Source organism: Anas platyrhynchos, chromosome 14 (genome assembly GCF_047663525.1).
Source record: "Anas platyrhynchos isolate ZD024472 breed Pekin duck chromosome 14, IASCAAS_PekinDuck_T2T, whole genome shotgun sequence".
NCBI lineage: Eukaryota > Metazoa > Chordata > Aves > Anseriformes > Anatidae > Anas > Anas platyrhynchos.
The window spans coordinates 1,550,953-1,564,245 of NC_092600.1; the positions used below are offsets into that span (position 1 = coordinate 1,550,953).

Here is a 13,293-nt window from a genome sequence, read left to right on the forward strand (position 1 = left end):
CCTACTAGCTCTGCAGCTTTCGTGTATGCTGTTCCTGCTGCCGTCCCTTTGTGCTTTACCTTCCAGCTGCCTGAGGTGGCACGGCCGTGCTGACTGTGTGTACACCGGGGCTGTGACCTTGCGGGTGCTTTGTGAGAATTAATAAATGTTCTTGACAGGGCAATCAGTTAGCTGGTTCATTTGGTGCAGGAGTTTAGTGACTTAACAGGCAGCAGTGTGAGAAAAGTTTTTCCTTGTCCTGTTGTGAACACAAAGGATCAGCACGGAGCAGCCTGGTGGCCTCACCCAGCGGCTCAGGCTGCTGGTGGCCGTTTGGTACCCGTGTCTTACAGCAGTCAAACCTCTTCAGTTCTGCAGCAGTGAATGTACGTGCTTGTGGAGTGCTCTCCTAGAGCTCTTCTGTGTCGAGGGTTTCGTTTACAAGTCCTTCACACCCTGTTTCTGTCATCCACGTGATGATTGCTGAGGGATGCAGATATGCGGTGCCACGATGTCACCTGCCAAGCAAATATCCCATGGAAACCCGCAGCTTTCTCCTCGTAATCAGATATTCTTTAAAAAAATAATGAGAGCTCATTGTCTGAAAAGGAACAACGGCTGCAGACAGCAGCTACCACAGTGCAAGGCTCCCCAGGGACCCCCCGTCAGAGGACACCTCCCCTTACCCCCCCTCTGTGCGGTAGGCACCCAGCCCGACCAGAGGGGTTACAGCTTGGGGTGCGCAGCCTGCAGGGACTGAAAGCTCCCCTAGGAGCTCCTTGTGCATGAGCCTTTGGAAAGGAGCTAGGGGGATTTGTACGCACCCTTATAACTGTGACTGACCATGTGGTAGCTGAATGAAGTAGTCTTTTAATATAATGAAGTTTTTATTGAAACAAACCATCTGAAGTTAACCAACAGCTGTTAGTTTGCACACACCAGTTCTGTTCCAGGCAGGAGCTGCACGCTTATCCAGAACGTGGCTCCAAGGCTTATTTTCACAATGCATTTAATGCAGCCCGAGGGTTACTGCTTTCAAGCATGGCTTTTCTGCCTTCTCCTCCTTGCCTTTCGGCTGCACGTTCTTGCTTTTTCCCTTGGATGGAATAGCATTTACCTGCCCTGCGAGCTGAATGCCTCCTTTCCGGCTGCATGCTCTGCATGAAATTGTGCGGCCGCTCAAAACACATCCTCTGGTAAGGAAGCAGCTGCGAGGGGTGACTGCTGGGTTTGTCAGGTCCCACTGCCTGGCTTTGCTGTCATGTGGGGCTCTCCAATGTGACGTAGTCAGGTACACGTAAGGTGTTAAAGATGTCCAGAAAGTTTTTGTGAAAAACATACGTGGTTACAGTGAGCTCTTCTTTTTTTCCTGCTTTTCATAAACATGCAGACAGGAGTGCAGGAGTTATTCCCCTCCTCCTTGTTTTTAGGAAGAAGAAGGAAAAAAAAAACAAAACAAAACAAACAAACAAACAAAAAAACTCAAGATAAACTCTGACAGACCCAGGAGCCGGGACCTTCACTCGGTGTTCTTCTTGCCCTGGCGTGGACAGCTGAGATCTCCAACATCCCTAGAGCAGAGAGCTCAGCTGGGGCTCTGTGCTGTCGGTCGGTCCCAGTTACCCCTCCCGAGATATCTTCCTGCCTGGCAAATTTTCGAGCAGAAGCTGAAGGGGAAGGGGAACCTCAGAGGCCAACCCCAAAAGCCGGGGAGCCCCCCGGTGCCCCCGTGGCCCTTCCATAACACAGCCCGGGAGGCGCCGGCTGCCAGCTGGGGCTCCCCGGAGGCTCTGGGCTCACCTCTGGGCTCCGCAGCAAGTCCCGGGGGGGCCTCGGGGCTCGGCCCCGCTGCCAGGCGTGGCCTCGGGGCTCTGCCCCCCTGCCCCGACACGGGAGCCCCCGGCGGCCGCCGCCGCCTCCAGCGCGCCCTGGGACGCAGCTGCGGCTCCTCCGGGCTCGGGCTGCGGCCGGGACCCCCGGGACCATCCCCGAAACCATCCCCGGGACCAAACCCGGGACCCCTCCGGGACCCCGCAGCCCGGCTGGGGGCTATGAGCGGGGCAGCAGGGGAGCAGCCTGCCCCAGGTAGGTGGCAATGGGGGGGGGGGGACCCTCGGTGCCCCGTGGGCTGCCCAGAACAGACGGGGTTGAAAAGCGATTTTCTGTGAGGCGGTGCTGTCTCGGTGGCCAAAGGGATCCTTGCAGGGGTTCCAGCACGCCGGGTTGCAGGGCTGGAGGAGTAACAATGTGCCGTGTGTGCGCTGCCTTCAGCGGGAGGCTGCAAATCTCTCTGTTAAAGACCTGAGCCGCGTAATTATTTCCTGCAGAAATCACGGGGGCAGGAATTGCCTGGCCCCTTCTTTTCCTGGTGTGCGGAGACCTGGTAATAGGATTCTTCTCTCGGAAAGAGAGGTCTCAGCAGCCCCCAGTGCCGGGATTGAAGCAGGGGCAGGTAGGGGTGGATGTGATTTGGGGGAGAGCAGTTCCACGCCGTAGCGCTCTGTGCTCAAAATGCTCCCGGAGTGATGTGTTTGGGACGGAGGAGCATCTCCGAATGGTATGTGCCGAAGTTTGGGAATTAATGGGAAAATATTGAAGTTAAAACTTGAAAATTTTGGTGTGCGTTCGGAAACAGAAATCCGAGATGAATGAACACAGGGCGGGGAGGTGACTGAGGGAGAAAAGGATTTCCAAGTGCGTGCGGGGGGGCTCACAGAAGATTTTCCAGCCCTTTACGAGTGGCGAGAGAAAATGCAAATTTTTCTGAATTTGCCTGGGAGGGCTTTGTACGCCCCGATTCTGCCTCCTTTTGGCTCTGTTTAGCGCTAAGGTGCAAGCCCCAACACGTGGGGGGGCAGATTGCTGCTGGCAGCGCTGTGCCGGCCTGCCAGGGAACCAGGGCTGGGCACCACCGAGGGCACGGGGCAGCCCGGGGGAAAGGGGCAGCCTTGGTGCCCCCCAGCCACCACCCAGGGGTCTGCCCGGCTGGCTCGGTGCTTAGTTTAGCGTGCTCGTTTCCTCATTTGACTTGGTCTGATAATTTGCACCCTGCTTCCTTGCTTCATCCAGACTTGGGGGAAAAAGTGGGTAAAATTTATCCTCTGGTGCTCAGAACAAGCTTAGGGGAGAAGATGCTGTCTTGCCTATTTTCGGTCGTTCTGACCCGTCCCTGAACAAGTTCATTTCCCACGCCTTGGAGAAGGGAAGTGATTTTTGTTTTGCATGAATTTGCATCGGGGCTGTGCCTTTTGTTGTTCCCTCTGAAAGCCTTCCCAAGTCTAGCCCATTAATAAGTCTCCAAAAAAATGCACACGCTTTGATTTTTAGTAACTTCACTGTCTGCAGATTGCCCTCAACCTACCGGAATCTCCAAGAGCTTCCAGCCGGGGCTGGGCTGGCTGTGCCAGGGGTGAACCCCCTGCCTTCATCCTGTGGCTGCAGAGCCACGTTGTCACCCTCGTGACTGGTTCCAGTTGGCCTCGGCCAACTGGGAGCTGCAAACTGGTGCTGGCTGAGCGCAGCGTGAGGGTCTGCCAGAAGGCTGCTGGTGTAACCCAGTGAAACCAGGGCTGAAAAGGAATTGCAGGGTGGGGCAGGCACAAGTGCAATGGGAGTTCTGCGACTGTTCTCTTAAAATAACTTTACACATGCATAATTCTGATACAGATGACTAAAAGCAAAGAGGAGGGGAAAAAAGAACTAATCACAGTTAGTTCCTCTTTGCTTATGATGTTTTCTTAATCTTGGTTATTAAAATCAAGTCTTAATTTCTTTAGAAGTTGTTTGCAAAGGAAAAGCTGCGTTAGAAATATGTTCCAACCTGCCATCAATGGTGTCTCGTAACTTTATTCAGTCTTTAAAAAACACGTTCCAATTCCTGTTCCCTGCATCTTCATCTTTTGGCACGGGGATGCCAGGCACCGTTTGTGCAGGTATGCGGAGGAGATCCAGGTTTCCAGCTGACTCTGGGAGTGCTGGCCCAGCACGAGGCCAGCTCTGGAGCTGGCTGCTTTGCCCACTCAGACAAGAGAGGCAAATGTAAGCGTGCTTTAAAAGAGGGTTGTATTTTTCTCAAGGGCATGCAGAAGATGAATTGCATTTGGGTATTTTCTGCCCATTTCTTTGGGTCTGGTTTAGGTCTGATTCAAAACACTGAAATCAAAGTGAAGGTGCCATTTACTTCAGAGGGCCTTGAAGAAACTTTTTGAAGAGTTACAGTGGAAATTTATGGTTTTGTGTCAGACTACACACATTTGAAGACGTGAATAAATGTATTTAAATATTCCATAGTCTGACAACCAAGCCTTCAGGTGACTTGAAGTTAAGGGAGTGCCTGTGCTCTCAGAGCCATCCATCCTTACATCAATACGGCCGAGGCCTTCCTGCCAGAAGATAACTAAGTTCAGGGGGGTGTTGGGTGCGAGGTGACACGTCTGCTTCTGGCTCCTCGTGCTGGGACACAAAGTGACCCGTGCCACTGGCTACGTTAGGCTGGGGAGCTGTGTGAACTTCTGCTCGCCCCCAGAACCTCTGGTGCTGCCCCTGGCAGCTCTCAGCCTACAGAGCAGTAGGAACGAAAGAAGTGGTCCAAGCCCAAAAGCTTCCAAACAGCAACACAGCAATATGTAAAGTGCTCGAACTTGGAAAGTCTTCATACATCGAACGTATGGAAATGTGGAAGTGAGCGAATGTAAATAATGCATGTAAATAAGCAGCTGTAAATTAACAAAGATTGAAAACGCAGACTTGTCGACAGCAGACGAGGTCAAATCCAAGTTAAGCCAACCAGATGGTTTCTCTGTCCCCCTCCACACCAGCTTTCCAGCTCACCTCCTTTAGCAGGCGTTTCATTTGTATTTTTTTCTGAGATGCCCAGTGACAGTTCTGGGGCTGCTTTGACCAGGCCGTTACACGTCTTGGGGATGAGTCTTTCACACTCTGACAGTTTGAGGACCTGCAATGTACTCAGCTTTCTAAGCTGAGCTTTCCCTTTTCCAGGCTGAGCTCTTTGGACCTTTAAACATAGACTGTAGCCTGTTTAGCGAGATGTTTCCTCATTGCTGAGTCAAGAAATCTTAGTACTTGTCTTTATTAGTTACATTCCATTTTGTATCTTGGTCCTTCAGATTTTGTTCTTCTCTGTCTGAAGAGCCCCAGTTCTCTGGCTCTTGCTGCATCCCCCTGCCTGTCTTACAGCTCTTCCTCGCCACCCTTAATTCCGAGTGCCGACCTCTGTGCCAAAACAAGCCCAGGCTGCCCGAGTTTGCATGTGGGCTGCCTGCATGCAAAGTTTAATATGTCAAATTTCGACTGAATTTATGCAAAGTGATTGCTCAGGGATTTGAATTTGTTCACAAATTGAGAATATTCAGATTTCACAGACACATCATAACCGGTATCTGGTGCAGTTGTTTGTTGCCAGATTTTGCCTGAACTCTACACCACAAGATCCAGTCAGTGCTTCATAAACAAGGATTATCAGCATTTTTTTTCACCTTTTGAAGTCAATATGTTATTCTGAGCCTTGCCTTAAACAGCTGGAAAACTTCATCTGACAATTCCACCCCCTAAGAAAAAAACTAACCCCCAAACCCGTGGACATCTCTCCAGCTGGAATATTCCAGTCAAATGGATAAACATTTGTCTCAATAAGTACCTGCAGCAGGAAACACGAGGCAATGCTGATACATGTGGGACCTTTCTAGAATATACAAACCTGTCTATTTTTCATCCCAAATGCACATTGACACCTCTCCTCTTTAGGAGTTAATTCTCACTGCAGCATTCCGTTGCGTGGAGCTATGTAAGATTATTTCTTGTATCATGGGCGTTCCTGCACCTGTCCCTACATCTGTTGTACAGACTCCAAGTTTCACTAGCAGGGGAGGATTATGATCAGTATTCAAAAATAACAGCTTTTTGCTACTCATCTGTCCTGGAGTAATAATGTACTGTACAGTGAGTCTCTATCTAACACAATTTCAATTTCAGTCCTGTTTTGAAGCAAATGTTCCATGTTAATTTGTATGCTAAAAATATGAATCAGCTTTTTTTGGGTCTTTTTTTTTTTTTTTTTCTGGAAAAAAAAAAGCTATTATTACGCAAGTACAAATAATTGTTTACTTTAAAATTGTCAACAAACTTTCCAAGTGTTGTAAAACAAGTGGTTTAGATAGCAAGCACACAGTTTGAGATGAGTTTTGTAATAATCTTGGAGCCCATAAAATGTAAGGGCATGACCTGACGATTTGTTGTACTTCTCTGAACAGTCACCATTAATCTCTGGATTTCTACTGTTCTGTATTTGAAATAATCACATCACATTAGATATTTGTTGCTAAAGCTGAATGTTCTGGCATCTAAAGTATCACAGGCCATTTCTACAAGGCTGGTTGTTGAAGACTCGGGAATGACTCAGCTTCCTAGCAGATACTGCAGAAACCAAGCGATTTAATGCTTCCTGTATATTGCTGACATTATCAAAGCTGTCCTGAGAAGTGACCAGCGTCTGAGTTTTCCAAGCTGCCCCGCTCAGTTCTTCACCCCACCAAACCTTGTAAGGAAATGATTGCAGTACCGGTGGGTCCGATGGAGGAGATTTGTCCAAGCCTTGAATGCGGCGCCCACCCCGTGTTGGCACGTTCAGAACAGCAGCGATGTGCTGCCCCGGGGTCTCAGATTGCCGATATTCCCTGCTATCTCCAAGGCTGATGGGGAATTTCAATCCACAGCAGCCTGGCTGGTGCCAGGAACGCCTGTTCTGTCGGGTCTGAGGGGAGGTCATCGGCACTGATTCCCCGCAGCGGCAGTAGGCACGCGTTCCACATTGCTGGGGGATTTGTACATCGAAGGGCCCTTCCAGCCTAAGGGCAGATGAGCACATACTGCTTGGGGTTTTGTCTAATCCGGCATACCACGGTCTTTCTGCTGGTGGCAAGTGTTCAGTTTGCACCTGTCCGTGCCTCCCCCCTCCTCCTCTTTCACCCATCCCTGCTGCTGAAGACTTTGTAGAAGTCAATCTAAGGCAACTCAGCTGCAGGACCCATAGGGGTACGAGTGCTGTCCTCAGACCTCTGCTGCTTTAGCTGCCAGGAGACCTCAGGAGGAGCTCACCACCCAGAGAAGTCCCCTGCCTTCAGGTGCATTTTGCAGTCCTTGCCAGGCTAAGCACTGCTCAGTTACGCCACTGATAAGGTTGACACATTGGCAGTTCTTTGTAGTAAGTTAACACATTGCCATGCACCTTACACAGAGTAAGGTGCATGGCAAGTGCCATGGGCATTAGAAATGCTTCTGCGGTATTTCTAAGGTATCTGAGTCAAAGGTGTCTGAGGTGGCACTTCAGTAGGGTCAGGAGAGCCTATTCTTGCATGGTAAGGGAAAACGAGCTTGCACACGTAACCTTAGGTCCCTGGGGCTTAAGGACCTGAGACCATTACCTGAGCTGACCCGTGGAAATGCACCCACAAAGCCTGCGTGTAGCACGATTATCCAGCACAGGAAATCTGCTCTAGTGAATAGGGCAGGCAGCTGGAAAATAGAAGGTTTATCCTCTTCCCACTTGTTCCAGTAACTTGCTGCAGGAATGTGGGTAAATCACTGTGTAGCCTCAAATCTGCCCACAGAATAGCTGCCTTTGGCTCTGCATCTGAGAAGTGCTGAGTTCAAAACACCTTTGTGTATATTTATACATAGTGCAAGTAATATTGCATAAATTATATAAAAGAGACTGTGAAATAAGAGGGATTTGTTCATATCAAATGAAAAATAAAGTCAGTGGGATTTTCTAGTGGATTGTCAGTCATTAGATGAAGACTAATAGAATGTATTGCTGGGTAGCTAGGAAAATTGCTCCTTTAATATATAAAATGAGATTTAAAATGCAGAAATCAGTTGTATCTTCTTGTATATCCACTTGTAGGAATTTCCAGAGCAGACACTTCCTGTGCTTCTTGCATTCCTGTTAATAACTTCGTATAACTTTACCATATGAAAGACATCTTGAAACTTGTTCCTCTTTTTTTTTTTTCCATAGTGAAAACTCCCCAAAAAGTTGTGAAATTTGCATTGTGCAGAGCTTGCAGAGTAAAGTCCTTATTAGCAAAAAGCGTTGAGTGGAAAAGCAAATGCATGCTTCCTAAAATATAAATCTGAAATTTAAAATGGATTTGCACATCGTTCTGTCATCCCCGTGCCTTCTGAAGTTTGGTGAGCCTACAAGATTTAAATGATTAACCGGCGTTTCCAGACCGCTGGCCAAATGAGTCCTTACCAAATAGGAAGGTATGCGGGCAGTCAAAAGATTAACGAACCAGGTTTGTTTGGAGACTCTTCTTTGAGTTTGATTATCAGAATAATACTGCTTTTCCTTCTGGAACCGTGTGCTTGGGTTGCAAGGCAGACAGCTTTCTTTAAAAGCTGGGTTCGAGAGGCGTTAGTTGGGTCCTGCTGGTTTTATACATTCATAAGCTCCAAGGCAGTAAATGAAAGCATGTGGGAAAGAAATACCTGTTATCAGTCATTATCCTGAACTGAACTGTACTTAATGCCCCGGACCTTCGTGTTCTGCGTCTCTGTTGACCCTCTGCAATTTTTCCCTTAAAAAAATGCAAGCTGCTGGATTAAACCGCCGGCAGAGCCCGCGGTGCCTTCGCCGTGCGTTTGTTACGTGGGAGAGTGGCAAAGCTGCCCCGAGCTTAATCGTGTAATGCTCCTTTTCTGTATGACATCTAATGGCTACATTATTTATTTAGCCTCCCCGTAACAAAGACACCATTGTACCTGAGTGCTGTGAGAGAAAGCAGAGAGCCTGGCTCTGCCGCGAAACTGTACCAGCAGCCCCCAGGAATTCCTCCTTATTTATTCATTTTCCCAAGCGCAGGGAGAGGAGCACACACCTGATGGCAAAAGCAGGCAGCAGCTGGCATTTCTGCTCTTCTGCGGGACCCTTGTCCCAGGGGGGCCGTAGTGTCCCTCTCCAGTTACTGCTCGCACATTTTACGGTGCCTGAAAGATAAACAAAAGGGTCACGATCTTGGGAGGTGTTTGTTATCATCCTGCACTACTCCTCCATGCTGAGCTACAAGTGGGACTCCTCAGCAGGATTTTTAAATGCAGTGACAAGTCTCATCCAAATTCTACTTTGGTAATTACCTGAGAAAAAAAGAAAGCCCAGAGCTTCTGAGCAGTGAGACACTTGAACCAGATGTCCTGTGTCTGTTTTGAATGCCCCTTCACTCAGCCAGTATAGAGAATTGCAGCCTGGAGTTCAGACAGCATTTTTCCAGTGATGATTGGGTCAATATCAGACCCAAAAGGATGCACGTTCGTACTTTGATAGCCTAACACCGAGGGTGCACAAGGGTAAAGGTGGGCCTGGGTCAGAGGGACAGGCCCGAGCCCCCAGAGCCCTGTTGGTGTGGGAGGGGGGCTCCTTGGCAGGGTGCTTGGAGCACGAGCTGTCGTGGGGTGGGTCTGTGTCTGGCAAGAGACTCGTTATCAGGAGCAGTGCTTCACTGCACAAATAAACCTTATTGTTACGGTATTTGTACGGGACACAGTGGCATTAATAATACTCAGGTAAAACAAAAATCGAGCTCTTTTGAAACATATACAAATTACTCACTGGATGTTGCTATGTTTAGTGTCAGCTCACACAAAATGAGGTTTAGACATTAGGAGGAAGTCGTAAATGTAATGGCAAACTTAATGGGTTTTTCTCTGGGGGATGTTAAATCCCAGCTTCTTAAATCCAGCCTTTGCTAACGGGGAGCTGCTGGCATGCCCAGCATTTACCTTGGTACCTTCTGCACTTACACTGTGTGAAGTTCCCAACCTGTGGCCCAGGGATCGCCGCTAACCTGTGAGCCACGCTAAATGAAGGTCAGCTGGTGTGAGAAACCAGATCGAACAGTAAAACTGAAACCCCTGCATGTGCACCCAGGCTGGTGCAGCCCATGGCTTGAGACACTGAAGCATCCCCGTTTCGTCTGCTGCAGGGTGTGGTGTTCGCTAGAGACTCCTCTGTGGGTTCAGGGAGTTTGGTCACCAGCCGTATAGCATCTAAACGTGCCTGGAGCATAGTTTCAGCTGGGAAAGGTGTTCAGCTTAATATGGTTTTATTTTTTTCTGAGGATGCTTTCAATTATGGTTTGATTGTTCTAACCTGAAGCTCCACAATTATCTATTTCACCAGGGACAAACCCTGTAACCTGACTTGGTCAGAAACCCTAGCGGAGGATTATGTGACTGTAAGCGTGGCTGTGCTTTCCCAACGCAAAGCACTTGGCAGCAGTACTGATTTAAGGTAATTCTTGGCATCTGTGCTTGCTTTTTCCCCAAAGCACAGCTGCTTTTTTCTGCTCAACACCACGGCAGAAGCCCCATGTGTTCCAACTGCCTCTGTTGCTGCAGAGGGGGAAACCAGCCTTAGAAGGAGCAAGAGCAGGGGAAGCTTCTGTAAGTTACTTTGGCTGCAGAACATTTTCTATGAAATCAGGGTCTAAAGGAACACTGGGATGTCTGCCTTTGATCCAGGGCACGTCTTTGGGACTTAAAATAATGGTGTTGGCTTTGTATTGCATTTTGTCTATAAACTGCTACCAAAAAAAATAACTACATATTAGGGAATGCTGGAAAACTGTTGGTTATGTTTGCTGTAATGTCATGAAGGATTAACTCCCGTAGGAATTACTGTGTTATGGTAAAAAATAATGAGTGTTTGTCTATAACAACCCTGTCCCAGCCTTCTGCCCTGCTAACCAGTCTGGTTGCTCAGTGGTGCAGCTGCACCTGTGAAGTCTGGGAGTGATGAGGGCTCTCAGGGATATTATTTTGCCTGTTAGGCTGCTGTTATTTGCATGGTGTGAGTGGATAAACCCCAGGATTTCTATTTTTCCTTTCTATCTTTGCCACCGTTGACCTAGTTTTTGAAGCCAGTAGCCCTGAGCAGCCATCTGTACCCGAGCTGATGCCAAGTAATGGAAATCACATCGCAAGGTAATCGCCCCCTGAGTGGTCTGGGGGGTCCACGGGTGTGTGTGCTGTGTTTGCACTGCTCCCCCTTTGGGTTTCGCTTCCCAACACCATCACTAGTGGCGATGACCGAACAGCCGGCGTGCTTGTGGCTGAGCCAGGTACGAGCAAGGTTTCCCTCGTTCCTGATGAATTGCAATGTTTTTAACTGCCGGGAGCAGCTGGAAGTTCTCTCTTTTTGGGGTCTCTCCATTGCAAATGGCTCAGTCCTCGTTAGCCATGAGGCATATTGCTGAGCAGGGCTGTGGTTAGCCCTTGGCTCTCTGGAGACCTTTTTGGTTCCCGTGCTGAGCAGCCCCAGCAGTGACTGAATTTGAGGACAGGGCAAAGGGCAATTGTTCACCCCAAATCTCCAGTGCTCCATGCAAAGGCAGTGAGAAGGTTTAGTTGTTGACACTTGCAGAATGTAGCCTTGAAAGAGCCCCAGCCTGTGTGTATAACTCATTGACTTCTTTGCCAGGTAACTGGTTTATAACCTAGGAGGAGCATTGGGAGGTCTGTGATTTATGCTCTGAAATGATTTCATGATTAGTGGATGCTGTTATTGTGTGCGTAATGCCATGTATTATTTTAAGTTACCAGGAAAACTTGTGCTGGTTTAGGGGCTGGGGCTCTGTGGTACTGTGCCACCAGGGCCATTTTGCTGGGGCTTTGCTCTGGTTTGTGAGGTTTCAGCTAATTTGCCCTGAGCTGTTGCTGATGCCCTGCCACGCGGAGCCGTTCAGAGGAAAGCTGCGTTTGTTCCTGGGAGCCTCTCAGCTGGTAATGGATTTATCCCCGCAGCAGTGTGGCAACAAGAGGCGTTTATCCCCACTTTCCATAGGAGAGGTGCCTGGCGATGCGTTTCATTTAAGGCTGTTTGAACTTGGTGTATCTTTGATGTCTGTGAAATTCTTGTCCAGAGTGATCAGGACAGGGAGTGTGGGCTCTGGGCTGCGTCCAGGAGAGTTTCAGACACCACCTCAACCCCGATGTGTCCTAATGTCTTAAAGATACCTCCTTCTGGTACGAGGGCCAGAGCTTGCAAAGGTCCGTGGCAAATCCAGGAGCTGAACCAAACTCCCTGGAGTTGATGGCTTAGCTGCTGAGTTTCGCTGTCCTGAGGGTGCTGGGAGATGCAGGAATTGATGCCGGAACCTTTCAAGGCGTGGGGTGATAAAATGATGGCTTGGGCTTTCTGCATTTTCTCTTTTCCTTGCGGTACGTTTGAACCTCTGCTACCCACGTAGGGCTAAGCTGGGATTTCTGTCTGCAGCACTTTAACAGCCTGCCATCTCTGACAGCTGCACAAAAATCACTGTCCCGAAGGAAGCTCACAGCACACAGAACACGAGCGGTGCCTCCAGCTGCTCCCCAACCAGAGCTCGGGGACCTGCAAGGAGCCGTCCACCTCTGATTTTCCTCCCAGGCGGGCAGCACGTCGTGCAGCATTTACTTCTCATTTCTCGGGCCATTTGAAGCGCTCCCCTCGCCTCCTGTTTCAGAACACTCACCTCCATCTGATACCGAGTCCTGGCTTTGTGAAGGCGCTGGTACATGGGGTGGCTGAACACCCAGCTAGTTACTGAGTAACTCGCAGCAGCCCTTCTCTGCGCTCAGCTGCAGCTCACACGCCGTGCTGGGGTGTGTAAATCGGGCTGAGGGCTGGCCCTGCTGTGTATGGGATTTAGAAGAGGATTCGGGTTGTTGCTTGCAGCAGCTCTCAGGCACGGGCTGAGCAGTCAGCAAGCTGCGCTCCCACAGCCCCCGTGTCCTGCTGCGCACAGGGGAGCTGGAGGCTGAATCCAGATCCTGTCAGAGAACATTTTGCTGCTTCCCACTAACTAAAAGCTGAAGCTAGCCACAAGCAAGGAGATTATTTTCTGTAGGAAGCTTGGAAGAAACTCCTGTTTTTTCCCTGGGAGACGATGCATGAGAACAAATGGGAGAGTTGTTGCCTGGATGACATTAACCAGTTGGCAGCTTAGTTTGAGGAAAAAATAGTGACATAAAATCGGCTTATTTTTTAAGCCCAGCTGGAAACTAGTCTGAATTCATCTCACCAGATAAGGATGTTATAAAATACAGCATCGGACTCCAGCAAATGTATTTGGAGGCAGGAAGGAATTTGCTGCAGAGGCTTGAGGTGATACAGAGTCACACAAAGTAGATGAAAGCCTCAGCCTCTGCCTTCTGTGCCACTTCACAAACAAAGCATTTCAAAAACAAAAGTTGTTTTTTTCTTTAAAAAAAAAAAAAACACACAACAAAACTGCGGCACATAAAACACAGCCTCACTGC

At 49.0% G+C, this 13,293-nt stretch overlaps 2 protein-coding genes across 3 annotated transcripts in view; both read left to right on the forward strand.

Annotated features, from left to right (window-relative positions):
• Positions 1-10,233, forward strand: part of AFF4 (ALF transcription elongation factor 4) — a 72,153-nt gene extending 61,920 nt beyond the window's left edge. Inside the window, exon 24 of the transcript XR_011803319.1 lies at positions 10,175-10,233. The gene's annotated coding sequence lies outside the window, so the exon portion shown is untranslated. The remainder of the gene's footprint in view (positions 1-10,174) is intronic.
• SHROOM1 (shroom family member 1) overlaps positions 1,854-13,293 on the forward strand; it is a 28,277-nt gene continuing 16,837 nt past the window's right edge. The window contains exons 1-2 of one of the 2 annotated variants that reach the window (XM_013104010.5): positions 10,363-10,437; positions 10,905-10,977. The gene's annotated coding sequence lies outside the window, so the exon portion shown is untranslated. Of the gene's footprint in view, positions 2,065-10,362; positions 10,438-10,904; positions 10,978-13,293 lie in introns of those variants that run through there. The other variant, XM_027468671.3, reaches the window with a different exon arrangement.